Below are 24,372 nucleotides of genomic sequence, written 5' to 3' on the forward strand. Positions count from 1 at the left end.
GTTACTCGTTATTGTGAACAGGAACGCGTTATGCAGATCTTGGTGCCTCTCGCGTCCATCTAGAAAAGGTAACCTGAAGATGCCTAAATAAGGCGATAAGCGTCGTTGAAAAATAAGAAACTAAAATTGCAACCAAGACTGTTTTTAAGTAATACCGATACCTATTACTCGTACATGACATACTTTATGACCAAACCAAAATAAGATCTATCACAACTGCACCCTCCCCCCCCCCCCCCTTCCGCATAGTGGCGTTGCCCGCGATTACTGGACGGCGGTATACAGTAGTAGTGCATTTCACAAACGTACAAAACGTAAATAATCAAATTTCATGTGGAAGTACCACTTAAACTACATTTGGCCTGGCTGGGATTAAATCCCATTATTTGTGGCCAAGGTCATATTTTATTTATCCCATGGACGTGTCAGCTTTATTTAAATTACAATTAATTTACATGAAATTTCGTTCCATTACTGAGCTGTAACCGCCTCCCACAGTTTGCGCGGCCACATCTCCACGCGTTTAGTGGAGTCCGTTGTGTGCGTGCCTTTCGGTACCATCGGTGCAACTACAGAGAACATTTCAGCCTGGGGTCAGTAACTTCGTAGACGACGACGAGTTGCAAGTCATTACTGTGTCCATAGAGTAGTCCGTAGGATAAGTGCACGTTGATGTGTGTGGTTAAAAAGTTCGATGCCGCGACGGAGAACCCATAAAATTCCGACCACGGTTATATATACCACGCCGTCTATTACAAATTTCAGTGTCCAAAAAGGCCATCCCGTACCATCGACATCACTTCGAGAGCTCACTATATTTCAGGTAAGTCCATAAATTACTTGCTTTTATCACTCCTTTGTAGTAAAGTTCGCCGTCCAGCGCCACTACAAAGGGCACTGGAACGTTCTCGTCATTGTAGGCACACGCAGGCTTCATCGTTACTCCACATAAATGTGTATTTCTCATTCAACAAACGCTAAACATATGATTTTTGGACAGTTTTTCTGAAGTCTCCTTTCATTTCACATATGTTAAACACCCTTTTCATATACCGGTACAGTTTTCCTTGCAAAACTTTGTACCTGTGCGTAAAATTTTACGTGACTTATGTAGAGCAATTACAACATGACGTAAGTTTGCTAATTGTAACAACACATAAATATACGGTTCGACTCCTTTTTTCCCTTTGGTAGTACAGGAGCTAGACCTCATTTCACAATATTTTACAGACTATAATTCCTTTTTATTCACACATAACATTTACACATTAAAATACATATTCATGTATAAATAATTACTCATATTGCGGTGTGGCCCATTTCTTTTGGTACCAGCTACTTAAATTCTCTTTCTTCTTATTACTGGGACCTGTACATGCATCTTTTTTTCTTCTTTCTTTCTTTTGCTTGTGCCGCTTTTCCCACGAATACGCAGGGTCGGCATGGTTAATCGTTACTCGGATGTGGCAACGTTAGTTGAAGGGGTGGCCGGATGACCTGTACATGCATCGTTCCATAAAAAAAAAAAAAAAAAAAAAAATCTTAATATTAACTACTTATAAACTAAGTAAGTAGTTGCTCCAAGGGCAAGCAACATATCATTTACACTTATCACATATATATTTTCATTCATTCGCAAAAAGTTTCTAGTTCAGTGTTTTCTGACTGATTCTCAGAATTCAACCCTTTTTTATGAGAGCGCAACTAACAGCACGTCTGTCGCTTCGACTTATCGTTTCCGTCTCTTCCATATTCACACAACGATTGCACATGAAACTAATAGGTATCTTCCTAGATGAGGCACAGTATCATTACCACATCTCGCAGCTTATCCAGAGCGAGAGCAAATCCTTAGAATTATTCATTCTTTCATTGTATTTACAGATTTCCAATACTCTATTTTGTATATAAACGTAATAGAGATTTTTGTGTATATATCGTAAATAGTAACTTGGCTGTAGATATCTTACCGTAGTTAGTTCATTTTCTTTCCTTCCATGTAAATATTTTCTTATCTTAGTTAGGGTGACCACATTTTCTTCGGACAAAAGTGGGACTTTCATACATTTTCTCGGCCAAAAAGTGGGACAATTTTTATTTCTCGTTAAATATCGCTTTTAATGCTAACATTTCTTCTTCCTCTGCAGATATAGCCTTCACTGATATTTGTGTGTGTGTGTGTGTGTGTGTGTGTGTGTGTGTGTGTGTGTACAAAACCAAACAAAGAATGCAAAGACAGGAAAGAAGTACATTTAAAGTTTTCAGAAATTTACTTATCAAGAAATGTAGCATTTATAACACTGAACGTAGAAAGACATACAGTAACAATCACTACAAAAAAGTTCTTAGTTAACACAAGGAATTTATGATTTTGTGGATTCCACACTGCTATCATATTTCTTCGAAGATGAAATTCCATTCAGCAACTCAGGTTTGCCTAATAGGTACGAATAGAAGTCATTGCAACTGTATTTACTGAAGTTTAAACTGGTCAGTAAAATACATTTAACGCTCATCACCGTAAATCTATTCCTCTCATCTGCCCACTGTGACGATAGTAACCTGAAAACTCTTTCAACATTTGCATTGTGGGCAGGGAGTGAAAATAAGTACTGCGCTATATTAAGCAATTCTCTGAACTGTCCATTTCACTGGCGAGATCTGAAAAACCTACACAATTTTTCATGTGCCATCAACTGATTCCATTGTTCACTGTCTGTTTGCACTTGTTGTTTTACAAATTACTGTATATGAACTATTTCATCAAATAAGAGGCCGTCATTTACTAGAATGCTCTTTTCATTTAGCCACATTAAAGTATTTTCAACTACTGACCATTGTGGTGGTTCTGTGAGAATCATCCATGAGAATACAGAAAACTCAGCTATTCCCTGTAACCATGAGGATAAATAGTCAACTTAAGCATCATAAAACGTTGATACTGCTATGTCAAATTTCTTAACAGACTGGTCATCACAATCATTCAGTAGTTTTTTTTACACTTAGTGGTACAAAATGTTCATGTTTCCTTGAATTTAGACTTGTCAAAGCTTTATTTAAGACTGCTAATACTTCACATATTGAATTATTCTGTTTTTCAATGCTCAGAATGGATTGTTGGAAAACACTCATTTGTGAATGTACAAAAAGTAAATAACATTCATTTATAGGATCACTGAAAAAACTCTTTAAGATTGAAGGGCACTTTGAGTTAGACTGTGACAAAAAGTAAAATTTCAAAGGTTCACATATTTTCAAGATCCTTTCTATGGCTGGCAACAATGAAAGCCACCTTGTTTTGGGAAAAGAAAGTTAATTTTTGTAAGTGGCACCAACAAATTCACAGAACTCAGTGAGTTCTGCAACACGAATAGAAAAAATATGAAAATGGTTGTCAACTTCATGACAATGCAGTCAGTGTCAACAGGTAAAACATCAAAAGCACTTTGAAGTGTGTTATGAACAACATGTGCTGGACAACTTATGGCCAACAATGTTAGAGTTTTTTAATTTTTCTTTCAGATGTGTCAAAACATTATTACCCTCTTTCTTCATTAACCCCCCAAAATTACGGTTAGTATTGTCTGCACCAAATGCAACACACTTTGAGATGGTACTGAATGACTGTATAACATGAGAAAGATAACTGAAATTGTTTCGGACTTTTCGTTCTGCAATTCATCAAGATCAAGCAATTTCGTCTGCAGTCCACCATCACTTACAGAAAAATACTGAACTATCACAGGAAAAATTTTCTGATGCCCATGGTTGCTAGCATCAGTAGATATTGAAAAGTATTTTGCACAATTTGCAGCAGCTATTACCTGTTTCTGGGAATGCGGAGCTATAACATTATTGATAATTGCTTCACACTTTGTTCTTCCACACGAAACATTTTCTGCAATCTTAGAATCAGGAAATTTTTTTTTGTTTAGTTGAACACTGCAGTCATTAGAACGATAGCTTTGGTGGTGTTTAACAACATGGAATGATAGGGTTCCTTCTGCTGCAGCTACGTTTTTCTGTTCGTGTGTATTTGAAGTTACAAAATATCTCGTCATTTTTTGCGAGGAACCTGCCGATCTCAGATTCTTCCTGTGTTTCTCTGATTCCATATGATGCCTTAGATCTGCAGCACCACCATGAGACACGGATACAGCACAGTTACATACGTTACATTTTTCTGAACAGTAATTGTATGTAGCAGTGAAGCAAGGAAATTTCCTCTGAAGCTCTCCCGAAAACTTTGATTTTCGTTTCGGCATCGCCACGACGTGCTAGCACTTCACGAAACAGATACTGAGTGCTGACAACAATGGCAAGCAAAAGCAAAGAAAATAAGAGTACGCAACAATTATAGTGCTTAAGCTGTACATTATCAGCTGGTACCAACGTACGGGATGTAGGTTTCAATTGATAGTTTATAAAATCGACATTCAGAAAATGTTTTAACCACTCTGTAAATGTCTGAAAATAATCCTTGAAAATCGGGACAAATTTTTGAGCCTTAAAAAACGGGACAATCCCGATTAATCGGGACGTATGGTCACCCTAATCTTAGTTCTCTTTTCTTATATTAGTTTTATTCTTACAATGTAGACCTCGGTATTTATTTTAGTAATCAATTTATATTCATAATGTTTCGGCTATATTCTACTTGGTGTACAGAAACTAATGTTAGCTGAGTGTCTGACTTATTAAGCAGAGTGTTGGACTCATTTTTTGTTCACGGATGTGCCGAGGTCACTGTCCTGCGATGATAATTTCTACTGTATTTGCGAGCTGCCTCTCGACGTAATGCCACAACATTTCTCTCTTCGACCACATTCATCACTTTGGGGTTGGAAGATGTACATATTTTAGTAGCGAATTCACATCGTGGCGACTAAATTCAGCTTATTACTTATTTCACACAACAGCTGGGGTGGCATCCACTGCCTGGTCGCAGCAGGAGTAAAACTTTAAAATTTCACATCTCGTCCAACAAACTTTTCTGGAATACATCAGCTTCATTTCAAAAATAGATTTTTGACAAACTTTTAAGTAAATGTGGACAAAAGCAGAAGAGCAGCGTTAGTGTTCCTTCAGAAGAAGAATTAACAGAGCTTCACGGCATATCAACTATTTAAGGAGCGTAGAAGTCTTTCTTGCAGTTGGAATTTCCAATTCTCTTATAACGTAATACCGCACATTTTAGCCTATATACTGTCAAAGTAGACTCGAATAACACAAAGGCACGAGTAGAGCGACAATGGAGTGGCATGTGCAAGGCGCCCGAAACAAAACCAAGGGCGTCAGCGGCTGCAGGTGGACAGCGGCGCGTGCGCACTCGGGGGCAGCCAGCGCCCACTCCTACTCCTGCCACCGAGCTTGTCGCCCGCGGCGGCGGTGGCGGCGCTGTTTTGCGTGTCGCTTGTTTATGTGGGAGGTGCGTGGGCCGCAAGCGAGGCCATCGGGTTCAAGGACGCGGCCGGCATTGATCGCTGGCGAAGCCATTAGCCGCCGCCAGCTGGGCCCGCCGCGCCGCTCCTGCTCTCCTCCCCCACTCCTCCCCCGTCAACCACCCCCACCCACTCCCCTTCCCTTCTTCTCTTTGTTTCGGCCGCCCTGTTACGTCGCCGTCGTCTGAAAGGCGTCGCAGGAATTCCTCATTAGGCGGCAGGAGGCAAAATTATTTGAAAGCTTTATAGCGGATCGTCAAGCTGGGTGAAATTTCCTGTCCTCGTGCGTTTTCATCGCTCCGGTATGAGGCCGAGTCGCGAAAATTATACGGGCCGCTCTCTCTAAGAACACGACAGATATTTGGTCCCTCCTGTGTAAAATCATCCAGCTACAATGCTACTAGTACATGTATGGTCGTTGCAAATGTTTTATTAAGACTTTAAGCAAGCCAGACGAAAAATTTGTCACCTACGGCAGACATCCCTTTCACAGCGTGTGCCACTGCCTCCGGCCCTGAGAATGGCATTCAGAAGAGAGTCCACAAATTTCTTGAGGCACATCATTTCCAACAGGAGCAACTCATTGAGGACCAGAAACTAGAGAGCTATAACATTGCGTGGAAGATGATGCTATACTTCACCCACTGTCCAAACAGTCCCAGGCAGTCCTCACTTAAAACTTCCAGGCTAATAAGCCACGGTCGACGTATAAAACTTTCTTGCAACGTCTCATCCCCGACTGCAGGAGACATCTGCAACCAGAACTCAAACAAACTCAAGCTATACAGAGAGTAGAGGTCACCACAGTCCATCATAAGACGTCGGCTACGAGGATTATCTTTGGTAATGCCAACATTTTCCATTGAAAGTAATGAATCGTCATCCTAACGGCGCAATGTTGGCATCCAAATTTTACCTTATTTAACACCTTTTTTGTGTTAAAATTATTACGCAGTTCATAAATATCAATAGCCTCTCTATACAAGCGATAGAATTTTCGATATGATGCTCGTCTCACTGAATATTATTTCATGAATATCCTCTTGTTAAACAAGTTCCGCTACTGCCGGTTTATCCGTACCTCCCAGGAAGCAATTTCTCTTACGTTCAACCAGATGGTTCTCAACACTTGTTTTCGTGGTACCAATATAAAACAGTCCTTAATTACATGGAATTTTATATGCACCCTTTATAGCCTGTAGTGGCCTGCAGTCGTCAGGAAATAACTAACAGTCAATTTGAACACACTTTATTAATATTAAAGAAAAGACGTCTTCTTGGCATAGACAAAGTCTTAAAAAACACAGAACAAACAGAGAAAACCACGATTCTCTGGTGGCAAAACAAATAAGGAAACAAGACAATGGAAGAAAATACTGACCAAAACTACTCTACAAAATACAACGTGCTACTACAAAACTACTGCGAGTGAATACAAGTAAGTACTGGCAGGAGCTGTTCCTAGCTGTTGGTAAACACTGCCAGTCTGACGGTCTAGGCGTGCTTATAAAGCCAGGTCGGCGGAGTGCTACATCAGACATATGAGTTCCGATTGGTGGAACACTGTCACATATTGTCTAGCGAAGTAGTTCCGTGTTTATTTGGAATGTCTGTTTTGTTTCTGTCCGCTGGCGACGTTTCTCTCCGCGCTCCTGAAAAGGGTTCTGCAACTCATCTTGCGAGTCGGCTCTGTGGGCCCTCTAACAACAAGGGGCTGCTACGACATTTCTCCCCCTGGGAAAAATGCACAGCACCACAAACGTCCATATCATTAGGGGCGTCCTGGTCGATGTCCCTGGGCTCGTGGCCGGCAGGGCGGGCGGCGGCGACGCAGCAGGGGTAGCTGGCGGTGGAGACAGCGTCTGAGACAGAGGCGGAAGCGGAGGTTCCGCCACAGGGCGGTCGACGGTAGGCACTCGCAGCGATCCCCGGGCACTGTGGTCCACAAGACGGTGGCGGAGCTGATTTAGGTGCCGGCGGGCGGTGGAACCGTCGGTCCACTGGAGAGACACCTTCGCCCGGCCGCAGTGCTTGGTGATGACAGCACGCGCCCAGCGCACCTATGGATGAGAGAAGGTCTGGGCCCAGACCTCCTGCTCGACGCGAAAGGAGTGCGTCGGCGTGCAGGCGGGAGGGTGAGAAGCCTCGGGAACCAGGACAGATAAGGGAGAGTGGAATGGTCGACTTTGAAGTATCTCTGCTGGACTTTTACTGGCATGGAAGGGGGGGGGGGGCGGTGTGGTTTGTTGCCAAGAAAAGAGGCACGGCCTCCAGTAGGTGATGGCTCAGCAGCTTATCAAGCTGGGTGTTGAACATCCGCACAAAACGTTCTGACCAGCCATTTGATACAGGGTGAAATGGGGCAGTATGGATAAGGGAAATTCCATTGGCATTACAGAATTGCTTAAACTCAGTCGAAGTAAACTGCCGACTATTATCCATAAGAATCGTTTTGGGGAGTCCCTCGACAGCAAAGAGGCGCCGGAGAATTTTGATAGTCTCGGCAGAAGTGGTGTTCATCATGCAGGAGACATAAGGGTATCCCAATCCAGAGTCAATCAGTATGAGCCACTGGGAACCATGAAACGGCCCTGCAAAATCCAAATGGAGACATTCCCATGGAGCATCTACCCACGAAAAATACTGGCGCAGGGGTGCTGCCTGACGTTTCTGGAACGTGGTGCAGGCTGACACGAGAGAGGCAATGTCTTTATCCATACTGCGCCAATAAAGGTGTCAGTGGGCCAGCTGTTTGGTGAGGATGATGCTCCCATTGCAAGCATGTAGAAACTCGAGGACACAGCGATGCAACACATGTGGTATGACCACACGGGGAACGTCAGAATCACTATGCAAAAGTATAACGCCACTGGAAAAAGAGACTGTGCCGTTGGTCCCAAATGTGCTGGACCTCTGCACTGCAGACGCTACTACGGCTGGTCGGCCAGCCCGCAGCGATTTGGTGGCGGAGAGCTTGCAGTGTCTGATCCTGAACGGTGGCCTGCCGGACCGCATCGACATCCAATGGAAGTGCGTCCAGGGCTGCATCCACGTCTGGGTCCACATGGAAACAAACCAAGGGGGAAGCGTCAAAATCGGTCCGCTCCGGCGTTTTTGTGCCGTTCAGAGGTGCGGTAGACCATATCAAAGTCGAATGTTGCCAGGAAGAGCGCCCAAGGCTGGAGGCGGCGCGCCATCCGGGCAGGCACTGCAGCACCCAGGTGAAACAAGGAAACCGAAGGTTTGTGATCGGTCTGCAGCGTGAAATAGTAACCATACACGAAATCGCAGAACTTTGTCAGGGCGAAAACCAGCGCCAAAGCTCCATTTTCAAATTGACTATATTCGTTTCGAGGGTCGGTCAATTTTTTGGATGCGAAAACCACCGGCCTCTCAACGCCAGCGACCACTTACGAGAGGACCCCAGCCAAATCATATTCTGAGGCATCGGCGGCGACGATGAGGGCAGGGAAGGATCGTAAGCTGCCAGGCAAGGAGGATGAGAGGGAGCTAACTTTAGATGTGTGAAAGCCTGCTCACACCCAATGCACACCCTTGAGCACTAACCCGGTCAGGGGCGCCGAAATCTAGGTGGCGTGGGGGTATAAAACGCCGATAATAGTTGATCTGACCGAGGATGGACTGCAGTTGCATCACGTTGGTGGGAGAAGGCAGGTTTTGAATCACTTCGACGTACTCCTTAGAGGAGTGTAGGCCGCGGGCATCAATCGTGAACCCGAAATAGCTGACCTCTCGCGCAAAGAAGTCGCACTTTACTTTCTGGCAATGCAGGTTAGCCTCGGAAAAAAGCTGAAACAGCCGATCCAGCTTGTCCGCGGTGGACATCGCGGACAACGGCTGCTGCAAATAAACATCGCGCAAATCAATTTTGGCGATAATGGTCGAGTCCACAAGACGTATGAGTATGTCATCCATCGGTGGGTCAGGATAGGCATCGATGACGAACTGAGAATTGATCGTGACCTTAAAATGGCAACAGATGCGTAAAGCACCGTTCGGCTTCTCTACTATCACCACTGGCTTCGCGCAGCGACTGCGCGTGACGGGAGAAAGTATGCCTTTAACTTGTAAGCGGTGAAGCTCCACGTGGAGCCTGTCTCTGAGAGAAAAGGGGACTGGGCGGGGCTTAGAAAAACGAGGAACAGCAGAGGGAAGAAGCTGAACATGCGCGGTGAAACCCTTCATCCCTGGTGTGGAGGATGATATTAATGTGTCGTATTTGCTGAGCAACGGGGCGAGGAAGGTATCCAATGAGGGAATCGGCACCGCCTGTACCGCGTCCTGCACTGATAAACCCAGGCGACCAAACATGTCCACACCCAGATTAGTTACTCCAGGGGATCGGACCATCAAAAGCTAAGCAGTGAAGGAACGACCGTTGTAAGAGATTTATGTGGAAAAAACCCCGTCGACGGATATAGAGTGATTACTAAAACTGCTTAAGGTGCGAGAGTATGGGGATAAAGCCGGCAAGTCCAAATGTTGGTATAATGATGCCGTGTCAATTTGGAAGGCCACGGAAATAGGTGCGACCTCCAAGGTAATGAGGAAACGGACACCCGACTGGGGAATGATGGAGAATACTTCGTCGTCAATGGAATGCGTGGCTCTCAGGTCCTGAGGTGACGATTCTTGACAAGCCTATGCGTCCGCAGGAAGCGTGGCATCGACGCAATGTTTCTGTGAAGTGGTATGGCCCGATCGGCTGCAAGCGATGCATCTTGCTCGCAGATGGGGGCGCTCGGACCGTTGGTGCGTCCGGAATCAGTCTGGACAGGATGGAAGCTGGGTGAAATACTTCCTGTCACGGATGGGTCAACGGATCGACGAGGCTCGCGCTCGGCGCTAGACAACTGGCGAGCCGCGAAAACAGCTGGATCAAGACGCAGTGGCTGTAGCTGGTGAGACTGTTCAAATGCACGAATCATCGGCAGACTGGTGTCGAGGGACGGGTCCTGTAACTTCAAAATATGAGCCCGAAGGCCCTTGCCTGGTGCGTGAAACACCACCATATCGAGAATCAACGAAGAGGCATAAGACTGGTTGAAGGCAAAGTTGCCGCACCGGGATTTACAATCGCGGGATAAACCCTGGAGCGTCGTAATCCATTCCAGGTAAGTCTGACCTGTAGAGTTTCGACAAGATGAGAAAGCCTGACAGGCGGAAGTGACTTGTATTTGTGCGTCAAAGTACTCAAAATGGCATAACAAATGGTTAAGATTGTCGGACATAAGGAAAGGCTCAAAACAAAAGCAGAATTACGTTACTCGTATGTTTGATTAAGAAAGGAGAGCTCTGGTTGAAGTGGTGCGAGAAGCACGTATTTTAGTTTATTGTCTGGCACACCGCCATATTTCATGTTATAGAAAATTACAGCGAGTTGCAACCATACTAGGCACTCGATTCTGAAAAGAATTTATATTTATAAAAGTAAGTAGGATTATGAACTGTAGGCTTATTCATTGAATATATCTGATTTAACTAACTGTGTAATTTTTATGTTTAGTAGACAGTCACCTCTGTACGACGTATTGACATGGCTGGCAAATTATTCTAATATTGAGATTTAGATTATGAGTCCGCACCTACCGCAGCAGTCTTTGGTAACGATTTAATTACGAAGTCCGATTATTTCAGTTTTATTTCACGGTCAACTACGAATAACATTACATTTACGAAAAAGCCATTGTCAAGCGTCTGATACCGAATAATCAAAACCTGACGACTCATAGGAGAGACATTCATACAGATAAAAATAATAGTTTATTTTATTTTATTTTATTTATTTTATATTGGCCAATATAAAATAAATAAAATAAAATAAAATATTATATTAATTATGTATTATTGTATGATAGTGATTGGTTGTAATTAATATTTGCGTGACGTGTAATTATTCGGTATCAGACGCTTGACAATGGCTTTTTCGTAAAGGCAATGTTACTCGTAGTTGACCGTGAAATAAAACTGAAATAATCGGACTTCGTAATTAAATCGTTTCCAAAGACTGCTGCGGTAGGTGCGGACTCATAATCTACCCACATGGTAAATGAGAGATTTCGAGGGGACTGCTCAGGGTTCAATTGTTAATTTGGCCATTGTTCGACAGACCTATCGAAAGCCGGAAACGTCGGTGGTGCCACATATAATGTATTCAATTTAACTGCGATGGAATCGATCCTATGGACTGCCTCTTGCAACGCTGGCGAGTGAGAGCGAATTTCTGAACGCGTGAGCGTTGCCTGAATCTTGTAGATTTTCCACGAAGAACTGAAAAAGCTCCTCTGCGGAGGCCATTCCGTTCGAAAATGGAAGTTTTATTCTCATCACCAATAACTGTAGTGTCCTTCAGTCGGCAGGAAAGAACTAACAGTCAATTGGAAGACGCTTTATTACAATTACAGAAAAGACGCCTTCTTGGCATACACAAAGTTTTAATCGCAGAACAAACAGAAAAAAACCCACAACTCTGTGGTGGCAAAACAGATAAGGAAGCAAGACACTGGAAGAAAATACTGACCAAAACTACTCTACAAAATACAACGTGCTACTACAAAACTACTGCGAGTGAATAGAAGTAAGTGCTGGCCGGAGCTGTTTCTAGCGGCTGGTAAATACTGCCGGTCTGACGGTCTAGGCGTACTTATAAAGCCAGGTCGGCGGAGTGCTACATTAGACGTATGAGTTCCGATTGGTGGAACACTGTCACATGTTGTCTAGCGAAGTAGTTCCGTGTTTATTTGGAAAGTCTGTTTTGTTTCTGTCTGCTGGCGATGTTGCTCTCCTCGCTCCAGAAAAGCGGTCGGCTAGCCATCTTGCGAGTCGGTTCTGCGGGCCCTCTAACAATAAGGGGCCACTACGACAAAGCCAAAGGTTGTCGTGTATCTTTTGCCAATCTTAAACATTCTTTTATCTTCTTGATGGGCCTGAAGATTTTCACACCATATTTGCTCAATACTTTCCCAATGCGACCTTACTAATGAGTGGAAGGAAAACTTTCCCCTTTGGTTGGCCGTTGTTCTTCGTTGATCCTGATTTTCTCCATAGGGTGGAGTGCTACAACTATGTCCTTGTTGAAATAACCATTCTTCTTGAATGTCGGATACAATTGTTTAACCTCATATTTTAAATAAGTCTTTTCACAAATTTTGTACGCTTGTCTACGAAGGTTTTAATCACACCTCTTTTTAGTCTAGGGTGGTGGTCAGAATCTTTATGAAGGTAACGGTCATCGTGCTTCGCTTTTCTACATACCGTATGGTCCAAACTCCCGTTGATAACAAACACATCCAAAAAATTCAGTTGGCCACCATTCTCCGTCTCCACAGTAAATTGGATTTTCCGGTTGATACTATCAGGCTGTATCAGGATGGCATCAAACTCCTCTGCACAGTGTGTCCTACTAAGAAAGTATCATCGGCAAAGGAGTACCACCTAAATACCTCTGCCAACAGTCGGGGATGACACGTTAGGAGAAAGGTTTATTCATCGACCACGGCCTGTTACCCTGGAAGTTTCAAGTGAAGTCAGTACCGGTTGTGAAATCTTGAAGCTGTATTATCAGTCTCCGACAATTTCTATGGGATTACGAACAGGTGTTTAGCGGTACAGCCGAGGTACCAGAGTGTTCATAAACCAGGAATGTGGGTATTCAGGCAGCTCTGTGAAGGCGGCCACTGTCAACGGCATACTCATCACAGACATGCCCACACTGAAATTAAAATCCTGGTTCAAAGTCAGGGTAACCTGAACGAGTAGAACGAATTGTAGGCTTACCATACTTATGTGGATGAAGACCAGGACTTATTACTACACTACTGGCCATTAAAATTGCTACACCAACAAGAAATGCAGATGGTAAACGGGTATTCATTGGACAAATATATTATACTAGAACTGACATGTGATAACATTTCCACGCAATTTGGGTGCATAGATCCAGAGAAACCAGTATCCAGAACAACCACCTCTGCCCGTACTAACGGCCTTGATACGCCTGGGCATTGAGTCAAACAGAGCTTGGATGGCGTGTACAGGTATAGCTGCCCATGCAGCTTCAACACGATACCACAGTTCATCAAGAGTAGTGACTGGCGTATTGTGACGAGTCTGTTGCTCGGCCACCATTGACCAGACGTTTTCAATTCATAAGAGATCTGGAGAATGTGCTGGCCAGGGCAGCAGTAGAACATTTTCTGTATCCAGAAAGGCCCGTACAGGATCTGCACATGCGGTCGCGCATTATCGTGCTGAAATGTAGGGTTTCGCAGGGATCGAATGAAGGGTAGAGCCACGGGTCGTAACACATCTGAAATGTAACGTCCACCGTTCAAAGTGCCGTCAATGAGAACAAGAGGTGACCGAGACATGTAACCAGTCGCGCCCCATACCATCACGCCGGGTGATACGCCAGTATGGCGATGACGAATACACGCTTCCAATGTGCGTTCACCGCGATGTCGCTAAACACGGATGCGACCATCACGATGCTGTAAACAGAACCTGGATTCATCCGAAAAAAATTACGTTTTGCCATTCGTGCACCCAGGTTCGTCGTTGAGTACACCATCGCAGGCGTTCCTGTCTCGCAATCGCGATAGGCTACAATCCGACCTTTATCAAAGTCGGAAAGGTGATGGTACGCATTTCTCCTACTTACACGAGGCTTCACAACAACGTTTCACCAGGCAACGCCGGTCTACTGCTGTTTGTGTATGAGAAATCGGTTGGCAACTTTCCTCGTGTCAGCACGTTGTAGGTGTCGCCACCGGCGCCAACCTTGTGTGAATGCTCTGAAAAGCTAATCATTTGCATATCACAGCATCTTCTTCCTGTCGGTTAAATTTCGCGTCTGTAGCACGTCGTCTTCGTGGTGTAGCAATTTTAATGGCCAGTAGTGTATTTTTTGTGTCCAACCCAGGACACAGTTTTGAAATTACTTATGCACTCGTATTTTTCAGTAAAAATAATCTTTTTTTTCAGAAATGGTTTGTTCGTTTTACCTTCATCATAAAATTCGTAACAAGGAAGTTCTGAATTAATTTTAAAGTTTGGAAGATGTTTAACAGTAGATACCGGAGGTTTACCTCTTTCTGCAGACCATATCGAAAAAAAACTCTCCTCTTTAAAAATCAATGAGGATTCCATAAACAGAAATCTTGCGAAACTCAGCTTGCTCTGTTCCTCTATGATATCCATAGCGTTGTAGTCGTCGGAGCTGAGACTGATGCTGTGTTCCTTAACTTCCGACAGGCGTTTGAAGTCATCCCCCACTGCCGTTAAGTGAAAAAAAAACGAACTTATCGAGTATCGGACGAGATATGTGACTGTATTCAAGACTTCCCTGCAAGCAGAACTCAAGACGTAGCTGTTAACGGAACAAAATCGACAGACGTACAGGTAGTCCGGAGTACCCTAAGGAAGTGTAATAGGACCGTTACACTTTACAGTGTATATGAAAGATGTAATTGAAAGCAAAGAAAGCACCATAAGACTGTTCGCAGATGATACGGTTTTCTATAAGAATGTAGCAACACCAGAAGTCATTAACGATTTGCAGAACGATCTGCAGAAGATTTACGTTCAGTTGACCCTGAACGTAAATAAGTGTAACATATTGCGCTTACATAGGAAAATAAATCCACTACAGTACAACTACACTACTCATGACGAATTGCAGTAAACGATATCTACTGTAAAATATTTAGGAGTAACTGTGCAAAGCAGTCTTAATTGGAATGACAATATAAAACAAATAATAGGAAAAGCAGATGCCAGACTGAGATTCATCGGAAGAACCTTAAGGGGATGTAATTAATCCACGAAAAAAGTGGCTTACAAGGCGCTTGTTCGACCGATTTTTGAGTATTATTACCAGTTGAAACTGACAGAAGAGACAGAGAAGATTTAATGAAGGTGCTGGGTTTCGCCACGGGATCGTTTAATTGGCACGAGAGCGTTAGACAGCATCTCAAGAAAGGCGCTGTGCCTCACGAATACGTTTACTATTGAAGCTGAAAGGTAGTATTTTCCTGGAAGACTTGGACAACGTATTACTGTCTGCCACACATATGTCGCGAAATGGTCCACAGCAAGAAAATTCGCGAAACTGGGCCAATGCAGATGGTTACCAATAGTCATTCGTCCCATGCGCTATTCGCGAATGAAACAGGGAAAAGGAGTGGTACCAGAAGCAACCTCCACTACACACTGTCTGGTGTTTTGCGGAACACTGATGTAGATGTGGAACTGGAGGAGATATCCCAAGTAAAGACATCGAAAACTCAACAATTTTGGAAATATTGCAACGTGAAATATCAGTCTTCTGAAACACCTTCAAAATTGCTCTTACCATTGGCGAAGCAGCATCATTAATAGCTCCCTATGTTTCACGGTTTCACGAGACCTTTAAGATCACTCTTTATTTCAAGTGGAACAGAAAGTTGTACAGTGCACAGTGTGTAACGAACACGTTCGTTGTTACTGTCATTGCACAATTTGAAAATTTTATTCTTCTGCTGCACGTTAATATTAAACACACACATTCTTTTGCCCATTTCTAAACGATGACAGAAAAAATTAATAGAAGACGAGCTACTGAAGACACGAAAACTGCATGATTGTATTGCCATATGACTAACATAAGTTAGAAGTTGTGGCTAAAACGGTAGCCACGCCCATCTCCTCCCCCCAATCGACGTTATGCTTGCTCCAAGATCGGCTGAGAGATGCACGGCCATGAGAGAATGTTTAAGAGCTCGATGTCGAACATGTAGGTCTAAAATTAAAAACAAATCCTCGTAGGTCATAAAATCCTCAGACATTTCTGCAATCCCGGAACCGCACTGAAAAACATATAGTGTCACGTCTAAACGGGTGCAGATGGTAAGCCCGACGAAGTACGTTATGAAAAAATACTCCGAAAAATCTCGGAACCAACTTCGGCCTGAACTACATTTAGGCTTAAACAATCCACTTAGCTGTCGGTGCATTAGTCGCACTGTACAATTTAAAAAGAGGCAAAACTGCGATTTTTCGGACCACACTGCACGTCTGGAGCAAGCTATCGTTCAGTTTCTGTATTGTTTGGTTGAGTGACGGCGTACAGCTTCATGTGGCGACGTTAGCAATGGCCATTCGTGATATAACCGACTTCAAATATCCATTGCGTGGGGCAGTTCCCTTTGTAACGTTCGCTTGGAAACAGATGATAATGGGCCTGGAGTCACTGACGGTAGGAATTCCTCTCGGGTTTGATACGGCAAAAATTAGAACAAATTCATTCAGGGTGTCGTCATCGCCACGTCTAAACTCGTAAGCCCCTTTCTGCCATTTTTTTCTATAGGTCGTCCTATGTTACAGCACTGATTTCGTACAACTGACTGGCACGTACACAGCACGCCACTGCCGTGACTTCGGTCAGCTGCAGAGGGTCACATTTGCTCCAAAGCGATGTGTGCTCTTTTAAGGACTGCCTGTATTTTGTCAGGTGAACTTCTATTGACTCTGCAGAAAAGGGATAACTTGGAGGAATGCCGATTTTTTTACGTTGGTGCGCGCTTCGTTTGTGGATGGAAATAGGTGCTGTACACAATGGACATTGTTTGTCCTACAAAAATGATTGATCACACGTTACACCGATTTAATGAATTATACGAGGCAGACTCTGATAAAGGGTAAAAACTTCTAGGTTATTAAGCCGCGTCGTATACAACTCGACATTTGGATTCCTCTGTAGGGACATGCTAGTGTGAACGCTGTCGAAAACCAATGTCTCCTTGACTTGTAAAATAATGTATCCAATCGCTTTTTCCAAGAAGCTCAGTTGTTGAGTAAAATTCTTCAACCTCTCCTTTGTACATCATCGTCACTGAGTAGATTTTGACGGCGGATACTGAGAAGTGTTGGTCTATTGTGGTTTGGGATCTACTGGGCGCCCGACGGCGAGGTTATCAGCGGTGTTGGTCTATTGACGCAGAGTTTGTGACGGCTTATTTAGTGGGACCACAGTCCAGAGATAAGATTAAGCTCGATGTTGGTCATCCTTTAATCAAAGGGTACGGATGGGAAATGGGAAGCTTGCAGCTTCGGTTGCGAGGAGAGTTGCTGGCTGGACGGTGGTTTGCGACGATGGAGAGGGTGACTGGCGGTTCGCTCCCGACGAGAGCCCTGGGAGCGCTGGACACAGGTGATCTGTCCCATTCTCGGAAATGTTTGTCAAGTAGCATTGCCACTCCTGGAGTCGCTGTGGAACCGTGGCGGCCCTGGGAACTCCGAGGCTATTTGCAAACCCGGAATGGAGGGGTGTGGACGGTTGCCAAGTGTTGCTTTCCCGTGGGCAGTACCAGCTGTGGTTCCCAGGCCATCGTTATGTCAGAAAATTCATCTGGAAGGAGAAACAGAGGCAGCAGGGAACCGAGTCACCAATGACAGCTCGTCGCTGAGGTTGTTTATCGGACAGCCAATTATAAGAAAACAGAGGCTAAGAGTGGTGCAGCGGAATACAGGAGTGGAAAAAGAGTGAAGGCAATGAGACTTGGTCCGTAGTCGAGGCGGGTAGTGGAACTGTGAAGTGGTGACAGCTGCGTGAAGAGCTGGAAGCGGCCTGGAGGACCCGTGGAGCGCTTAGTGTCAAAGGTAAAGGGGTGTAGTAGTCGGGAGCAAACAATTCTGATCGATCGAAGCCTGGAGGACCGGTAGTTTGTGGATCTTACTTACTGTCAGGAAGGACTGGAAGTGTCTAGGGCGCAACAGAGGCTAGTCCGAACCTTAAAGTGTAAAGAAGGAGCGTTTATTAGACTGTATAAATAGAGAGACTAGAGGAGATCTTATTTGTCAAAGTGTAAGATGTTGGAAGCGGATGTTAACGGATATGAATAGAAACCCTTCTCACTTTTAACTTGTATTGCCATAGTCTTTTAACAGTTAGTCGCTCCACTGCTAAGTGTTAAATGTCCTGCGGGATGTTACTCATTTTTCAACTTCCTCCGCCATCTTATCAATTATAGGCTAGGCTTGTGTGTAGTGTGCGTATTTCTGAACTGGTTTCCCTACGGTTCGACGATCCTTTTGAATGGACGCTGGGTCTTCGCAACTGTCAGACGGGTTACTAATTCTCCTTGTCTCACGGTGTGAACCTCTTATAGTGAGACTGGTGAACAAAATAATTAGAGTTATCGATGTTGAGAGAGTTGATATTAAAAGCTGTCGAAAGCTATTGATTTGATTAAGATGTACACTTAAGGAAGGGAACATTGTATATGGTTGGATATAAGTTCTCGTCACAAGCATCAGTGCCCAAGTTATGTAGGGAGGAGAGGCTTTCCTTGATAACACAATTTTTCACAACATAATGTTTGCTCTGCTTCAAGTTCGGTTGGAGATAACCTATTCTCAAAATATACTTTAAGTTCGGATCGTTTACCTGAATTCTCGTGATGACAGTTAATGGGTAACATTAGTTCGATTGACAGTAAGAAAGCCTTGTTTTGGTGAACCCTCTGCTCCAGATTTTCAAAGAAACCAGCTGTTGCTAGCAAATCTACTGCTCCTCTATAATACACTTCAGAGGTGGCATGTGGGTGGTTGTCTCTTTCAGGTTGGTTCATTACTTGTCTGGGTACCTCTATAAAAAATTCAGGCACTTCCTTAGCAAAGGATTCCGTGTTTTCAAATATCTTGTAATATTCAATCAAAATTTATCTTCAGAAAAAAAATCGTAAAATCTGTTAAGAATTTCGTTACTGAATTGAAAAGCTGAGCACAAACTGTGTTGAGGATATTGGAGATACATTGAGAGCTTTAATGTAAAGCTGAAAACATATTCAATATCTAGCAGAGCCACTGTAAAGCTTCTTTTTTCCATCAAGCTAAAAGTGTCGATGTAGTACTTGAAGAAGTTCTAAACAAAATAGAAAGTCGTAGAAGACTTTGACCAATTGCAGGAAAATGCTCGACAAAAACATTAACTGAAGCTTGGCGCTCAATAAATTTGGTGTTACAGACATCCAACAATCTTGCCCTTTTCGATTTGGCTAGTGTTCCGGCGTATCGACAACCGACGGCACGAAGATGAAGAACTCAAGAGCAGAGAAGGCTGTGAGACGACATCAGCCAATAGCCCGCTAACTAGGATGGCACCACGACAGGGGCGGCCCCTATCCGGAAAGAATATAAGCGCCCTCCTGCCAGCCTCAGCAGTGGCACTAGCAGACAGGCCCAGATAAGCAGCGATAATAACGATAGCTGTGACTTGTGACCGAGTGTGAATGCTTACACGGACATTGTATACAGTGAAGGACACTGCCTGTTTGCATGTCGCCCATCGCTTGCAACAACTCGTTGTAAATCCAGAGTTCAGTATTGTTAGTCTTCCTTATCGTAATACAAACTATTAATGTAATTCGTTTGAATTTTTGTATAGCTATCCGGAAAGGCAGCATCCTTTAGGCACCCTGCAAGAGACGAGTGGGCAAGACCCCACATTGGTGACGAGTTATACAACGACCCCAGTGCTTGGCGGCCACGGAATTTTTATTGCTTTTGCTGGGGCCTTAATTCTTTCTTGTCTTTACTTTGCAAGGGCGCTTACTTGCTTTAACAGTTTCTCGTTATTTTTGCTAATCAGTGGTTTCAGTGGGCGTTGCAGAAATTTTCTTTACTTTTGTCTTTATTTTGTTCGCTTGCCTTATCCGTTTTTTGCATTTGTGTCTTCCAAAATGTCCACCCCAACAATCCCGTCCCCTGCTCAGGCGCAACAGTTGCAAGTGTTAGAGACAACACAGCTAATGCAGATGTTTCATTTCCAGACGCAGCAAATGTCTGCGTTACTCAACACGGTGCAGCAGCTACTATCCAACGCTGCGCGCCCGACGGAACAGGCACCACCTACAGTTGTACAGCAACACCTACCGCTATGCCGCCTTTTCGACAGTTTTGTGAACAAGACGAGGAATGGCTCGAATGGTTGTCCCAGTTCGAAGCGCAGCTCCTCGCTCACAACATATCAGGTACAGTGAAACTTACGTATTTATTATCCACAGTACGAAGTGCAGTGATCCGGTTAATTCAGAAGTTGTTTCCTAACGGCTGGTAGGAGTGGCCGAGCGGTTCTAGGCGCTGCAGTCTGGAACCGCGCGACCGCTACGATCGCAGGTTCGAATCCTGCCTCGGGCGTGGATGTGTGTGATGTCCTTAGGTTAGTTAGGTTTAAGTAGTTCTAAGTTCTAGGAGACTGATGACTTCAGAAGTTAAGTCCCATCGTGCTCAGAGCCATTTTTTCCTAACGCCACTGCGAGTGAACTCACGTATGACGAAGTGGTACAGTCACTAATCAACTATTGCGACTAACAATGTGGTTGAAAGGTGGCTTTCATTTGTGACATTCATTTCGCTGATTATTCTGCATATTTGGAGTAAATAAACCAATATAATGGTTAATTAGTCTTATTAGGTGGATTAGAAAGAGAGATACGTGATGATTAGCCACATTTCTGAAATAATACCGGCTTTGGTAATGATAATATTTAGCTGCATGCTGTAGGTGTAAGCAAAGTGGATTTGCCAGTAGAGGCGGGGAGGTGAAGGCCGGTCACCGCCGGAAGAGCATTGTGCAGGGGCCGGGGGTCCCAGGGGATGTGGCCACTGACCTGCAAGCATCAAAAGGAACGCCACCGGGTGCCAGGTGAGAGAGAGAGAGAGGGGAAATGTCGAGCACCCAGAGAGCGTCCAACGCACGCGCTGGCGCCGCCCGGTCAGGCGCTGTTTTAGCGGCAAATGGACTGAGCTCTGGTTGGGCAGTTCATAAGAAAGTGCGGGAAACACTGAGGGTCAACGCCCGCTGTTTGGACAGAGAAATTTTGGATACGTGGAGAAATTGTATCACTCTGTGAGGGAGATGTGGGAGGCCTTTGCAGCGTCGGGATTGGCTGATTAGAGTTTGGCGGCAAGATTGTCGCAAGAGCATCGTGCAGAGAGCGACAGGTTGGAGAGCGTCTTGTGCCGTGAAAGCGACAGTCACAAAGTTCGGTAGCTCTGAGATATGGACTTAGATTCTGAATACTGTGCTGTGTATGATCTAGAGTCTGCAGCTACAGTAGGACATCGGCGTCCACGATAGGCATTGCATTGACTACTAGTATACTTGCAGTTGATTCCGCCCTATAGGCTGGCAGTCACCATTGAACGTAGTCAACCATTGCACAGAGCTATCATACTGGTATTGCACGTTAGTACATGACACACTGGGCTGCACCTGAAAGGTTATTGAGCCAGTCTTGAAAGCGTTGTACACCATTTAGAGGGAATATAGGGCTTGTGGTATTAACAGTTTCTGAGTAGTTTATTCTGTTCAAGATATTTGAGAGACCTATCTTAATTCAGCGACTTCACTGGTGCAGTCGTCGCCCCAGCAGTATCGACAGAGCCGGCTCGCTGGTAGACAGTATTGTAAAACTTGCAGCAGCAGCAGCAGTAAAGTTCAGAAATAGTTGTTGGATCGTGTTCTTGCCATCCACTGAGCATCCGTGCAGCTTTGCTTACGATTCGTTATTGGTTATTTGTCTTTTTGCAGGTTTGGTTTGTCTCTTGGTGGTGGTGTCCGAAGTACGTATTATTTCAGACACAAAAGAGATTATAGGAACGCAGTCAGATCGCATTTACCATTTGCTTATCCAGGGGCATAATTAAATCTAACTTCGCATCAACTTAACTTTAAGAGCTGAGAGCCAATCTTACCAATGTCGTATATCTAAGAACAGTGTACAATTTGTTTAATTTGTTTTCATTCATGATTTGTTCAATATGATCTAATTTCTGTCGTGAGATAATTTACAATAAATACAAGTTATTTACAATATCGCTTATGATTCAGTAGTAAGTGGTAGTTAGCCGTCACTGTCACATTAATATATTTTATTCGTCTTTAATATCGGCCACTACCCCAATATGAACCTCTCCACATGGCTTTACCCTGCCAGGATCGATATTAAAAGTGGTAATTAAGAAAAACAGAAAGAGAGGCAAACCAAATAGCGAGAAGAATTGACTCAGTGGAAAATTTTCAGTAATTGTGATCCAACATTTGCTTGTTTCGCGAGATTTGTATTTATATGTGCATTGTATTTTATTGTGTTGTTTATGTTTTATTTTCGTTTGTGGGGAGTGTTGTGTATAATTGTGCTATAGTAAATAGGAGTGTATTTGTTTGCGTGTGACTTTGAATGCAGGTTCAGATTAACAGATTATAGGATACATAGCTATGTCAGGTTCTACAGTAAACTTTGTGTGTGAATTACGGTTAGTGTGATAGTTCATTGTATGTCAGAGAACAGATTTAGTCGTGTGTAGTACATCTATGTTATGTACAAAATCAGTGGGGTTGTAGTAAGGGTAATTTGATAATTACAAGGGCAAGAGCACGTAAATTGGCAGACGATATGAGTCGGGAAAGAAATGAAATGATAACAGAGAATCGGGGTGGCACTGACAGTTTACACGAATTACGTGAAATCAACGACGAAAGAGAGAGCAGTTTCGAGCGCGTGAGAGCCGGCGCAGTGGAATTCAGTGAAGCAACAACGCTCGATCAGTCAGCTCGTGGCCAATTAGCTAATCAGGAGAAAAGGGAACAATACGTAGAGCCGGTTATTGTAGTGCATGAGTACGGGGAAATTTCTCCTAGAGGGCGGAGAACACCGACAGAAAATTTCAGTGAGGTTCAAAGATATAGTTCAGGACATAACAGTCCGACGCAAATGTGTAACGACGAATTTTGTGCAAGTCCAGAAAGAGTAAGGCAAGACGGGAGACGAACACCCGCGAGTTATGACGGAGGGCAACCCAGTAAGAAACAAGATCTAGGCGTAGGTGTGGTGAGCATTTTGAACTATCTAGAACGTCTATCACAGGATGTCCGTACAGAAAAACAGGCGACGAGAGAACGTCTATTACAAGAACTGAAGACAGTCCGTACAGAAGTGCAGGCGATACGGAGAGAAACATCTAAAGTTAAGGACGAAGTCAGAGCGATGCGAATAAAACTAGAACGGGAAATAGCGGAAGCAAAGCGGACGGCAAAAGAAGCAAAGATAATTGCGAAAGGCGCAAAAAGAATAGCTAAAGAGACGAAAGAAGAAACAGAAAGAACGACAAAAGTGGGGAAGGTAGTCATAACTAGATTACAAACGAGAGTGAAGAAAATTGAGGAAACTGTAACCAGTAAAAATACGGAATCGGAAAACGGATCGTTTTCGGCAGAATTATCTGAATTTAAGAAAATGATCGAAAATGAATTGAAAGTACTATCAGCTGACGTTAGGTCGAAAGCAAGATCGGGCAATGTAGACACTGGAACCGTTCAAAGAGTACAAATGACGTCGACAGTAGAAACAAACGCAGGGGTCAGGCATGCAGAAAGAATTCCTGAGGATCGAGTCGTACATCCGATGGAAATCGACACGCGATCGCACAATGTAGAAAGAGAAGGAGGAAGTAACGGACAAAGTTATCACAAAAATCAAACGATTAGTTCATCTCAGGACACGAACAGGATTATCAACTCGCAGTACAGTAACGGATCGTCCGGGACAAACATTTGTAGCCCGCTGCGACGTACTGCAACGGTGTTAACGGATTCAAGAAACGTACAAGAAATGAGAGGAAATGTAGAGTTCGAAAATACGCGCAAAGAAGCAATGAACAACAGCAACTATCTGGTGACGAGGCAAAATAGATACGACGAAGGGTCATTTGACTACAAGCACTTTATTTCTGTAAGAAAATTTCAACACTTCAAAGACGACAGCAATGTCTTGCATCCAAAAACTTTCATTGGTCAATTCGACTTAACTTTAGCACCGCAATGGCCACTGATCCACAAGTTAGATTTTGTATGTTTGCACATCGAAGGTGC

The sequence above is a fragment of the Schistocerca americana genome, chromosome 3 (genome assembly GCF_021461395.2).
Source record: "Schistocerca americana isolate TAMUIC-IGC-003095 chromosome 3, iqSchAmer2.1, whole genome shotgun sequence".
NCBI classification, from domain to species: Eukaryota; Metazoa; Arthropoda; class Insecta; order Orthoptera; family Acrididae; genus Schistocerca; species Schistocerca americana.